A 14,506-nucleotide genomic window follows, 5' to 3' on the forward strand; every position below is an offset into this window, starting at 1 on the left:
CAATATTGTTATTATTTGAAAGCTGAAGTTACATTCACTAAAGAAACTGTTGTCTGGAATAATGTACAGATATAATCAGATATGCCGTTGTAGGAAAGTTTTGCAGACAGTACGTTTTGTATTATTTTCTTTTATTTTGATTGGGTTCAACTTAGCACCGATACAAATATACATCATATGGGGACTGTCCAGCTTAATAGTGGTGAAAGACTCCAGGTGCATTATTTCATCATGGGCAGGCACCTGGGTAGAACCACCAATCTTTTGTAAGCCAAGAAAGAATTAAACGCCCCGAGAGAGGTTTGAACCCACATCAGTGAGGGGCAAGAGATTCAAGGGGGTCACCGATACCGTTTTATAAGACAATTTAGTGTATGTATATGAAATTACGTATTAAACAAGTTTGGTAATGCAACTTAGTGACAATTCACAAGACTCGTTGTTTTCAAAGTAGTGGAGATGGGATGGACGCTTTTTTCATATAACCCATGAGTGCTAAATACAGGGCAAGTTAAGAGTCACGATTGGTTTGGAAATCGTGAAATGAATCTCTCACGTTGTCCAGGAGGCAAAAACATGTCCACAAACAAGACCACAGAAAACGTAAATAAAAGCAATATTCCCGTATGACTGTCTTCTTTTCAACAAATTTCCACTTACTGTAAAGCATTGTTTTAAACTATGGATTGACTTTGTGGACTTTGGGGGTATCGTTTAGTGGACAATGAATGAAATATCAATTTATGTTAACCAGTGCGAATTCAATCCGAGTGTTGGCAATTGTGACATTTTAGAGTCGGCAGAATTAGGGAATTACGACATGCCTGATTTGCAATGTGAAAGGCAACCCCATCAGAAACTACAACTGTACTGTCATATGATATGACAACAAAAATGTCCAACAGTATGACTAATTTACCCTGTCTTTCTAAGACTATGGTTCATGGTTTTTAATAATATCTATTCTAACATAGAGATGGAGAGTTTGAAGATTTTTCCATCTCTAACTGTGGAAGCTATTTTCTGTGAGTAATAAGCATAAATCATTCTGTTTACGCGTAAATCATTCTGTTTAGTCGACATTCAAGGGAGATGACCCTTACGCTTTGAACATCTAAGCTGCAAAATCTCGAAACTATAAATCTGTGTATCATGACAAAAATAACTGTGGGTCTAACGATCCAGTTGGAGATGCTCTTTCCTATGTTTTTGAATACTGATGAAAGGTATTCACCAGATTTTCCTATATATTTTATGTATGATATGATAAGACATTTTACATATAAGTACACAGCAAAAGAAACCCTAACCCCCTGTTATAATAGCCTTATTGCTTTTCTCTCATGAATCTTTATGTATATCGATGTTGAATAGTTTTTGTCATGATTTTGTATTTAGTAATTATATGAGGTTTGGTGATTTTAGCTAAAATATTTTTGAATAACACGCATACTTAATTTCGGACGGACGGACGGGCGGACATACGGACGGACAATGCCAAATATATACCCCTCCACACCCAGAGTGGGATAATAAGTGTAAAAAGATCCTTTGGAAGCATAGAAAGCTACCAAGCAAAATAATAGCAGACACGATTTGATTGAATCTGTTCATGAGAGGTAATGAAATGTGCAGCATTCTTCACCGCTCTCACCCCCCACACCCCAGCACCGGGCTTAAGCGAATTCTATAACTGTGAAATGACCAGGAAATACGACAACACTGAATGCAAGTACGGGGGGAGATTTTTTTTCCCGCAAATAGGTATTTAAAGATTGCTGTTGTGATAGTTACTAAACTCGGTCGGACGATCTTTGGAAGTATAGAACGCAACCAATCAAGGTAATAGAAAACTCGGTTTATGAGAGGTACTGAAAAATGTGCAATACCCCTCACGCACAACGGAATTCTACTGCAGTTATATTGAACCCATTGGAACATGCAATAAAATCACCAGTAAACTGTTGAATGAAACATTTTTAAAATGTGAACTATAAAGGTATATGTGAGACAATGCTTTTTGAGCTACAAGTATATTCGCATATATCAAAACAGAAACGATAGTCTTATAAAACGTCAAAGATATGCTTTGGTTCGGAAGTTTTGCAGACATTATAATTTTTATAAGGCAATTTAGTACACAAATAGAATTTTGCTTAAGTTTCAATTGTGACAATATAAAGACAGACTCTTTGTTTTCCAAAATAGTCGAGGACGGATGATATAAAATCTTCTATATACCACCGACATAATCGCAGCGTCTGGAATTTCAACATTGTTCTTTAAGAATATCCCAATAGATGTTTACTTAAATAAAGATTTTATAACTAAGTTAGGAAAACATAATATCTTCCCAAGATGTTATTTTTATGAACGCTGGTGAAATATAAAGAAAAATAAAATCGTGTTTATGATAAATACATGTAAGTCTATCAAGGGAATATCTTTTTTTTCAAACTTTTTTTCTGAATTGTACGTAAAATTTAATCTGAAACTTACAAATTCTTTTCCAGAGTTACATAGTTCTTTTTACCAAATCAAAAAAATACTTTAATTTGTTAGTAAATTGTACGTGAGAAGTAAAGGTGTACTATTTCAGTTAATTTCTATGCAAAATAAAATGTGTTAAAACATATCTACCGTAAATTTTCAATATTAAAGTGAAAAAAGTAATTTTTATGTGATATTTATAAAATGTTGATTAAAATGCTACTAGTTTCAGACCAGTTTCCGATAAAAAATGAGGGTTTTCATTAAATTTATTTTTAAATACAAATTGTTTACAAAAGTAATCTACAAATCGTTAAACCCTAGTCTTTACTCTTTAGGCCTAACTAAACTAAAGGAACCAGCGTGGGAGCCATCTGGTCTAGTGGCGTAATGGCTGCCAGGTATTTGAACACTAATTTTTCACTTGGCATGGCAACAGAGGTCTAAACTGAGGCTAGTTTTTGTTTAAATTTCATTGTGGATGTATTGTTGACATTTTGGTAGGAAAAATGGGAGAGCAGGTTGTATTTGGTGAAGTCAAGCTCAATTTTAGTATGAGTAGTACTTCCAGGTCACAGCAGTGTGATTTTGATGTCAGTTTGCAGTAAGTAAATGTGACCAGAGAAATCTCTCTTAGAAGATAAATGACCCCTACTTTTCTCTTCATTTTATATCAGTTTTATCATAACTCTTTAAAATGAGGTAAGGATTTGTTCTCTGAAATGGGTCTAGCTATGTTTGGTAGCTCTTTGAAAAAGGTCAGTTTTATATAGAATATATAGGGAAAACTATTTAGGCTATTGTGACCTATAAGAAAATGTGGGCAAAAATTGAGATTTGTCCAGATATTGATATAAATTAACTAGTTTGGTCAGATTTTGGTAAAAAATGAGCATTTCATTGAAATTTTGCTGCAAAAAATGATAAAAACCCAAAAAATCACATTTTCACTGTTTTGGGGGTATTCTTTTTTAAAAATGCAAATTTGCACTCTAAATTATGCCCATCTATACCTTTCAGAGAGGACATTTGGTATATTTCAAAGTGTTAATGTGTAATTTGCTTGCAAATTATAGTGAAAAGTTATGAAATAGGGCAAAAACCAGCTCTGGCTAGAAGAACTGGTTAAAAATTATGTCGCGACATCAGTTTTGAAGGAAAATTGGTGAAGGGACCCGCGTTACTGAAAATGTCATGAAACCTGGAAAACTGATTTAATTAAGCTGAAACTTGGTATTTTTCATGTAGATGTGTTACTGGTACTATACAAATGAAATTGAGACTATTACAGAAAAACAGTTTTTCTTATAGGCCTAACTAAACTAAAGGAACCAGCGTGGGAGCCATCTGGTCTAGTCGCGTAATGGCTGCCAGGTATTTGAACACTAATTTTTCACTTGGCATGGCAACAGATGACTAAATTGAGGCTAGTTTTTGTTTAAATTTCATTGTGGATGTATTGTTGACATTTTGGTAGGAAAAATGGGAGAGCAGGTTGTATTTGGTGAAGTCAAGCTCAATTTTAGTATGAGTAGTACTTCCAGGTCACAGCAGTGTGATTTTGATGTCAGTTTGCAGTAAGTAAATGTGACCAGAGAAATCTCTCTTAGAAGATAAATGACCCCTACTTTTCTCTCCTTATTTTATATCAGTTTTATCATAACTCTTTAAAATGAGGTAAGGATTTGTTCTCTGAAATGGGTCTAACTATGTTTGGTAGCTCTTTGAAAAAGGTCAGTTTTATATAGAATATATAGGGAAAACTATTTAGGCTATTGTGACCTTTAGGATGTAAACAATACCGGCCTTACCTGCGCATGGGTCCAAAAACAGGGGCTCCGAAAGGGCAGTCTAATTAACGTTAATTGGTTTATCTACAGTACCAGTTTCCAATAAATGGATTTTTAAGCAGCTTTAAAATTGTTTTGACTGAAAATCTTTTATAATTTGATTTTAAATTATGTAACTTACTTTTACTACTTTTCCCCATAAGTCGTACAGGGTGTGGCTATCTTCCGTTCCGTTACGTACGGTACCGTACAAGCACCTGTACAATCACATTATGCAACACTTCAGACAAGCACCTTTCACATCGTGTATTTGTCTAGCTTGTAAACAGTACTGTCAGGAGTTTATTTGATTACTGTATACATTGTACCCCCGGTATATGGGAGTTTTATATTGATTTTAAGTCCTTAAGCTGTGTTATATAGATTTTAAAAAAGTAGTAAAAAAAAGATAAAAGTTCAAGTGGATGCCGAGATTCGAACTCACGACCTCTTATACTCTTATACCTGAAGCGAGCGCTTTACCTTGTAACCCATGTGATGCAATAGCAATATAATTTTCTTAATATTTTATCTAATTATAAAGGGAGAGTAATTCTACACGGAGTGCAAATCATAAGCTCAGGATTTACCTCCCTGGAATAGGACAAACATGGGTTTGTCTTCCGCGCATGCGTGTCATGTGGAATCCCTCAGATGTAAACAAAACAGAAAGTTGATTGCTTAATAAAGAATGTAGAATTTCTCTGTAAACACTTGTCATTGATGAACGAAATTTCGCTCGATGCTTGCTTGTGAAACAGCCTTCCAAAACATATAGTACTCCCTTTATGAAGGGTTACATGAAAGGAGAAATTACGAGAATTCGGATACTGGTCCGATACCAGTACTTATCTATGATTTATTGCATATTGCATTAGCTTTTTTTTAATCTAACTTTACAATATTGTTTATTTCGAGGAACGCCACTTCAAGAATACTAGCGTGCAAGGAAATTGCAACCAGACGTCTTTTAATGGCGATATCAGCTAACATTATTATTTCTCAAACTTTTTAATATTTCCCTGTCGTTTATTAACGCCATTTTTACCAAGAGACAGAAAAATGCAAGTTTCATTGAAACTTCAGACTCAGCGACCTTCGTACTTCTTCGTTTTGTGAATATAAAACTGAAACAATATCAAAATACCTCATCTCACATGTCAGATGCTACATACCTAGGTGGCATCTATTCAAACGAAGTGTGAAAAATATCTTTACAGTAGTTGAGAAATAGGCAAGAAAATATCCATATAGAGAAAAATGGAGTCATATAACTGGCTTATGGAAGATACAATAGCATTTTGTGCTCAGGCCTGCTAAAATAGGCACCTTCGATCTTTGTAAATGTTTGAAAGACCTCGAGGAAATCGGTGTACAAGAATATATCAGGCCCAACATTGTATGTATTGAGGAATATCACAATTTTTCACAATAATTGATTATAGGCGGGTTCTTTATCATATATCCAAATGTTTGAGTGAAAATTTCTCCCCATCGTTACAAGGGTGACTTGATTTATTCCCTACTTTTCAAATAAGGTCCATGTGGAAGAAATTGGTTTTCTGCTTAAATCTGAATAACACTCGAGAATAAGGTCTTTCTTCAGGAAATCTACTTTAACCAATGTTGAGAAACAGGCAGTTGATTATGCCCAGCAAAAGAAAATATTCAATACATACATTTCGCAATATTTTATGTTCTTCAACCCCAAAAGGGAAATTGCAAGTTGTGAAGTTGTTCCATTTTGGCCCTTTGTGCATCCTTCATGCTATTCGTTAAATTAAATCCAACATTCAGAGAATAACTGTTATTTTTAGTTACTTGCACAGTCTTCAATCTTTTGAGCGTTAGTAGATGCTAAATTACTTCCATAGTGGTAAACCTTATCCTAAAAGTACTCTGGTGAAACACTTTGCAGATAGAATTTTTAACATGCAAACTCGAAAGGTATACACAAGATAATACAATATTGTAAATCATTTGTAAGGTGAAGTTACATACACTAAAGGAACTAGTCTAGAAAAATGTACAGGGATAATCAGATATACCGTAGGACTACTGGTTTTTGTTTTACTTTCTCTTTTTGTTGGGTTCAACATAGCACCGACACAATTATACGTCATAAGGCGACTTTCCAGCTTTGAGGGTGGAGCAAAACCCCAGGTGCATTATTTCATTACGGGTGGGCACCTGGGTAGAACTGCAGACCTTTTTGTTTTTTGAAAAAAACCTGCTGGATGGCTTCCTCACATGAAGAATAAAACGCCACGAGTGGGGCTCGAAGCCACATTGGTCAGAGGCAAGAGAATCGAGATCAGCGATCTTAACCAATTTGGCACGGAGGACCCCAGTATCGCTTTTATAACACATTTCAGTGTTATAACGCTTATTTTCATATAACCTAAGAGTGCTGAATGCAGGAAAGTGAAGAGTCACAAATGTTTCGGAAGTCGTGAAATAATATTAAAAAAAACTATTTCTCTCACGTTGTCCAGGGAAAACAAACCAAAACAAAAACAACACGCCCACCAATATGACCGCATAAAACCTTAATCGGAAACAATATTATTGTATGACTATCAATTTTCACTTTATATAAAGCATCTATGGTTTTCATTTTGTTAAATATATTTTAGAGGACAATGAATGAAATATTCATCTATGTAAACCAGTGCGAATTCAAGTCGAGAGTAGGCAATTGTAACATATTACAAGAGTCAGCAGAAGTTATCTTACTTATTTGAGGCATACATTTAGAACATGTCCGATTTGCAACGCAAAAAGACAACCCCGTCAGAAACTACACAACTGTATTGTAACTGTCATATGATCGTCTAAACAACAGACAGAATGAATAATTAACATTGCCTTTCTAAAAAAATACACATTGTGCTCATGGTCCTTAATATCAATTAGTCTAACACAGAGAAAAAGTTTGAAGATTTTTCTATTTTACTGTTGAAGCTATGTTTCTTAAATTATTGGAATAATCTGAACAATCTTGGTATGTATAAATGTAACCACTAAATATATAGTATGTCGAAAGATTTCCACTCTTTTTGAAGTGATTTTTGACGATTTGATGTCCTGAATTGATGAACTGTAATAGAAGCGTGCACATGTAGCCATCCAAGGCACAGTCATACTAAGTTTTCTCCTTGTCTACTAAGCGGCATCATGGGAAATATCGTTTAACCTTTAGCCTGCTTGCGGCAAGTGATTCTGCATTTGCGACCTGTGCAGACTAAGATCAGCCTGCACGTCCGCGGAGGAAGACACCAGGTGCAATATTTCATCACGGACGTGCACTTTGGTAGAACCACCCTTTTTCTAGGCCAGATGGATGGCTTCCTCACACGAAGAATTAAACGCCCCGAGAGAGGTTTGAACCCACAGCGGTGGGGGGCAAAAGATCTGAGGTAAGCGATCTTAAGCACTCGACCGCAGAGGCCCAAAGTATCGTTATACAAGTATAAGACAGTTTAGTGTATATGAAGTTAAGGATTAAACAAGTTTGCTAATGTAACTTAGTATAATTTACAAGACCCGTTGTTTTCCAAATAGCCGAGAAGGGATGAACACTTGTTTCCATATAACCCATGAGTGCTAAATACAGGGAAAGTCACGAGTCACGATAGGTTTGGAAATCGTGAAATAAGATTAAATAGAAACTATTTATATTCACTGAATCTCTCACGTTGTCCAGGAGGCAAAAAAAATGCCCACAAACATGACCACAGAAATCTTTAAACGTAATCATATTCCAGTATGACTGTCTTCTTTTCAACGAATGTCCACGTTTGGAAATCGTGAAATAAGATTAAATAGAAACTATTTATATTCGCTGTATTTCTCACGTTGTCCAGGAAGCAAAAATGCCCACAAACATGACCACAGAAATCTTTAAACGTAATCATATTCCAGTATGACTGTCTTCTTTTCAACGAATGTCCACGTAATGTTAAGCATTTGTTTTAAACTATGATTTTCATTTTGTTGAATTTGGGGATATCTTTTTGTGGACAATGAATAAAATATTCATTTATGTAAATCAGTGCGAATTCAAATCGTGGGTAGGCAATTGCGACGGACTCAAGAGAAGGTATTTTACTTTGATGCATGCATTTAGAACATGTCAGAAATTTATCATTGTACTGTAACTGTCATATGATCGTCTGAACAACAAAAATGTCGAACAGTGTGAATAACCTTGCCTTTCTGGGGAAATACACATTGAGTTCATTCTATTTCTTTTCCATTATTATTTTTTATGCAGTATGTGTTTGAAGATGTCATGGCAAGTAAGTAAATATCATTAAATCTCTCTTGCAGTACAGCTGTGATGTAAAATAGTAGAAAAATCTTCTTAAGAAGGAACACTTATGGTCAAACTTTCACATTTGACTGAGCAGGTAATGGATTCAAGGGTACTGTCAAAGGCATCGAACACCAGTAGGGCGCCTGCATCTTGGACTCATGTATATTCATTACAAATAGCCTCTATGCCAATGTATGTACGTATGTCTTTACGTAAATCTATTGTGAAATGCATGTTATTAACAGCAGGCGGTCCAGGAACAATAATTCGTAGACTACTAACCCGTGCATTGAATATTTGATATTGTAGAATAGATATTAATATAATGAATATGCATGATCTAAAATAGACTCCTGCCCAAATAATAGTCGCTGGTTACGTAATGTTTTATATCTTCAGATATATCTGAGCAATTTGCAAATGCTGAAGTTCAGGTTTGCAAATGCTGCTTTTCATGTGAAATATTTTTGTGTATATAATATGCAGGTGCTCACTTGTGTTAATCACGTGACGAAAACATACGAGGTGTGCTACTTCAGCATATAATTTCAAAGATTTTAATATTGAGCATAAAGTAAACTAACAGACTTTCATCACAGTCATAATAAACATCTGTAATATAAAAGGAACCTTTTGGTCAGCTAAATCTTGTAGCATATTTAATATTGACCACGATTAATAATGTGATTTTATTAATCAAACGATTTCATACTGGCCTTGTTATTTGTCCGAGGGTTGACGTACTGCGACAAGGTCGGTGATTAATACCACTGCCAGAGGAAAAATAAGGCCAAGACTAATTCATCTATCATCCATACCGGCCCAGTTTGCTCCCACTGTTCCTGCCTTTTTATAATCAGCTTTGAGTTTCCTATATCGGATCAGTTTATTTTAGTATCGGCTTAATCTGTTTAATATCACTGCACAATTTACTAGTATTTATCACTGTCTCAGCATTGAAAAGTTTAAGAATTAGTTAGACATTTTACATGTCTTTCTGTTTTCTTTTTTGTCAATATCGTGATGTTCACCAGGCGGTAGGCTACTTCAGGATTGCTTGTATGCAAGGAAATTGCATCCACTGCACATATTTTAACCATTTTTACGCTTAACACGATTGATTCTGCCTTTGCGAACAGTGTAGATCATGATCAGCCTGCACATCCTTGCAGTTTGATAATGATCTGCACTATTCGCCATTCTGTCAGAACCATTTTGGTAAGCAACCCTTTAAACAGATAATGGTGCTGTCCAAATTGAAAGATGGACAAGTTCTTTTTAGAAATTTAGCAGGGTAAGGGTTAATTGCTACAAATAGAAAAAGTAGAAACTTCACAGCAATATCATACTTCTATTTAACGGAATAGGCGGATAAATGTTAACAAACCTTAAAAATAAGCTTTAAGCATTTTCTATAGAACGTAAATGGGAAACCTGACTGGAAAGTCCTGAATTCAGTTAAAACATCCTTACCATTTTTCCTTGCTATAACATCTGCAGAATTCCTCGGGATTAGTTGGTACGGTAGGGTGAAGGTACCAACATATCCTTCGCGAGTTTGCTGATGTTACAATATCAAACAAAGATGCGTTGACGCTTCTCTAGCATAAAAACGTGTAAACAAGAGGGTCATGATGACCCTGGATCGCTCACCTGAGTAATATGAGCTACATGTTTCAAATGTAAAACTGATGATAAAATATTAAGAAAGTCAGTAGGTCACATTCATGGTCAATGAAATTCAGTTTTACAATTTGTGTGCAAAACTGTGTATGTCATCAAAATTTCAAGGCTGTATCTTAAACAAGAGGGTCATGATGACCCTGGATCGCTCACCTGAGTAATATAAGCTACATGTTTCAAATGTAAAACTGATGATAAAATATTAAGAAAGTCAGTAGGTCACATTCATAGTCAATGAAATTCAGTTTAACGATTGGTGTGCAAAACTGTGTATGTCATCAAAATTTCAAGGCTGTATCTTAAAAAACAAGAGAGTAGGTCAATAGATCAAGGTCACAGTCAAGTGACATCATATTAATTGGGGTCATCAGGTAATTATAATTAAACAGTCTTGGAAATAGGATCAAATGATTTTTTAAGTATTTTTTCCTATATAACTCACGTAATAACTAAGTGACCCCAGGGCGGGGCCTCTTTTACCCCCAGGGGCATAATTTGAACAATTGTGGTAGAGGATTACTAGACAATGCATCATTACAAATATCAAAAGCCTAGGTCGTATGGTTTCAGACAAGAAGATTTTAAAAGTTTTTTCCTATATAAGTGTATATAAAACTTGGGACCCCAGGGCCTTTTTCATCCCAGGAGTACAATTTGAACAATTTTGGTTGAGGACCATAAGACAATGCTACAAACCAAATATCAAAGGTTTAACTGTTAAGATTTTTAAACTTTTTTCCTATATAAGTCTATGTAAAACTTGGGATCCCCGGGGCGGGGCCATATTTGAACCTAGGGGGATAATTTGAACAATCTTGGTAGGTGACTACTAGATGATGCTACATACCAAATATCAAAGCCCTAGGCCATGTGGTTTAGTACAAGAAGATTTTCAAAGTTTTCCCTATATAAGTCTATATAAATGTGACCCCAGGGGCGGGGCCATATTTGACCCTAGGGAGATAATTTGAACAATTTTAGTAGAGGACCAGTAGATGTTGCTACACACCAGATATCAAAGCCCTAGGCCCTGTGGTTTTGGACAAGAAGATTTTTAAAGTTTTTCCTTTCCGTTGCCATGGCAACCATAGTTCTGCATGGAATTCAATTTTTGAACAATTTTGAAAGGGGGCCACCCAAGAATCATTCCTGTGAAGTTTGGTGTAATTCTGCCCAGTGGTTTTCAAGAAGAAGATTTTGTTTAGAAAATGTTGACGGACGCACGACACACGACGGACATTGAGCAGTCACAAAAGCTCACCATGAGCCTTTGGCTCAGGTGAGCTTAAAAACTAGGAAAAAGATTTATTGTCAAGCAAAACCATTAAATAGTCATGACATACGCGAGTATGTGAGCCTTGTTTGATAATGTTGACGCCATTTCCTTTTTGAGTCATCCGTTATAGGGCTGTAAACCGTTTACGACTGATAAGTTGTTCTTACGATTTTTTTTACGTGAAATTATTCATTTCGCTCCGCCACGGAGGAACATAGCAGGTTGCGCACAAAAAGTTATAAGTGATTGAGTTGGATTTTACGGCAAATCGACACAAAGAGGTCATATCGCCAAGAAGTTGTATTATCAACGTAAACACGAGGGTCATGATGGCCCTCTATCGCTCTCACCTATACCCCCTCCCCATCAATGATGCACAAGCCTTTTATTGTGACATCTTTCCTACGTTGAATTTACCCATTGTTTTAACCTTCTGCCCCTGTACACACAACACTTAACTGTGTCAAAGTCTGTGTCCCCTCTGCCCTCGTTGTAAAGTCTGTGATAGATTTGCAGGTTTATGTAGACAACATGATGTGCAAAACGTCCGCCAATTGACTTCCAAGCTGCTAAGATAATACAAAATTACCGTGTAATGTACATGAAATTGGGACATTTTTCACCTGCAGATCATAGCTGGTCTTCACTGGCCATGCAAGAAGCATGATAGAGGAGGCCGTTTTTCCACCAGACATTTTTCCGGTTTGTTGACGATGGTTGTGTCATTTTATACTGCGAACTACAAGATTTAAATACATATATTAAGTATATTGCGGAGATACCCCACAGAGCCCCCCCCCCCCCCCGCCCCAGAGTTAGAAATAGAATTCAGTCAACAAAATGGTGGCTAATTTTTTAGATTTAAGTTTCGGTATCGGGTTCAACACCATTTTAGATGGGCAAATTTATTTTCACGTATACCAGAAAGAACGTAATAAATACGCCTACACTCATTTTAAAAGTAACCATCCACCAGGTGTACGCAAAGGTATTATTATAACAGAATGTCATAGATATACTAGAAACTCAGTCAATGAATTAGAATATACGCACATGATTAGTTTGTTTAGACTTAGGTTGCATAGATGTGGATATCCTTATAAGTTTATCCGTAAACATATGTTAATTTTTGACGGTTCATCTATGTGTTATAAGGGTCAGGGCCGTTTATCTCGGTATAAGAAAAAGAATCATAATACAAGATACTGTCCAATTACTTTTAACAGGCTGGACGGTAGATATCATTACGAAAAAGCTTTTGAATAGAGCAAAAAAAAGGTTGTTTTTTGAAACCATGCTACAGAGTACAAGTGAAGAATAAGACCTTGTTACTGACAAATAGGAAACTCCACAAGAAAATGAGAAATTATATTGATAGAACAAATAACTTGTTTAATCAATAGAACTTGATGGATTACATGAGTAGTAGTACAGATAATGTCGCACGCTGGTGAAATTCTGGCGGTTAATAAGTATGTAGTGCAGGACGGTACCTTGCTGCAGTTTTACTTGTGGCATTTAGATAACTGTATTAAATATGTAAGAGGTATTACATAATTTACGCACATGCTGGCTTAGAGTTTGTATTTGAAGGTCTTATAGTTCTAAGGCGGTGCCCAGCTGTTTTTAAATGTAGTTGTTTTCGACTGGCATTTTTTACATCATGGACTGCTGGTATGCACTCCCGTATTTGGTAATACCATATAATTTAATAAAATCTGGAAAGTAGATCCCTCGGAAGCACCGAGAACAAGGCAAACAGTGAAAATTGCAGACTCGGTTTGATTGACTCTGTTCATGAGCAGTAATGGAAAATGCAACACTGCCCACGCCCCCTAGCACCGGCTTAAGCAGTATTCAATCTTCAAATCTAAATGAGTTGAAATCAATGATCCCGAAGGACCAGAGGCTTAAGCAGTATTCAATCTTCAAATCTAAATGAGTTGAAATCAATGATCCCGAAGGACCAGAAAATATAACAACACTGAGATGAAGTCGGGGCGACTTTTTACGGCCGCCACACAGCACTTAATATCCGCTGTTGTGAAGTAAATAAAATCTGGAAAGTAGATCCCTCGGAAGCACCGAAAACAATGCAAACAGTGAAAATTGCAGACTCGGTTTGTGGAGGCCGTAAAAAGTCGCCCCGACTTCATCTCAGTGTTGTTATATTTTCTGGTCCTTCGGGATCATTGATTTCAACTCATTTAGATTTGAAGATTGAATACTGCTTAAGCCGGTGCTAGGGGGCGTGGGCAGTGTTGCTTTTTCATTACTGCCCATGAACAGACTCAATCAAACCGAGTCTGCAATTTTCACTATTTGCCTTGTTCTCGGTGCTTTCGAGGGATCCTGTTTCCAGATTTTATTGATTGACTCTGTTCATGAGCAGTAAAACTCTTAAAACGTTAACTGAAAAACTTTGATTAAATACTAACCTCGGACGCTTGTCGAAGTACAGTGGCCTGATAATTGGCGGAGTTTTTTCTCCTGATCCGGAGTTACTTAGGTGTTTGTATGTTGCTTCAGTATTGCCACGAGGTGTCTTTGTATGTTTTTAGTGCATTTCGACACATCTCTGCTTCGTTTCATTCGTTTAATGGCGAAATCATGGGCACTCACATCTAGTGGTTGAGTTTTCGATTGACACACACTGTGTATAACTGGACATGAACATGAACACATGCGGACATATTGACAATTTTAAGGTATATGGTAGTTTAATGCAACGTGCGTTTGGTTCCGTCAGGTGGTCACTGACTGATTCTAATTTGATGGTACTGTATGCTTTAGTTCTTAAAATGTTAACTAAAAAATTTGATTGGATACTGACATTTGATGCTTGTCTGAGTTTTTTGGGGGCCCTACTACGATGTGTATGGTTTCACTAGATCCGGAAATTGCTTTGAT

This window comes from Mercenaria mercenaria, chromosome 10 (assembly GCF_021730395.1).
Source record: "Mercenaria mercenaria strain notata chromosome 10, MADL_Memer_1, whole genome shotgun sequence".
NCBI lineage: Eukaryota > Metazoa > Mollusca > Bivalvia > Venerida > Veneridae > Mercenaria > Mercenaria mercenaria.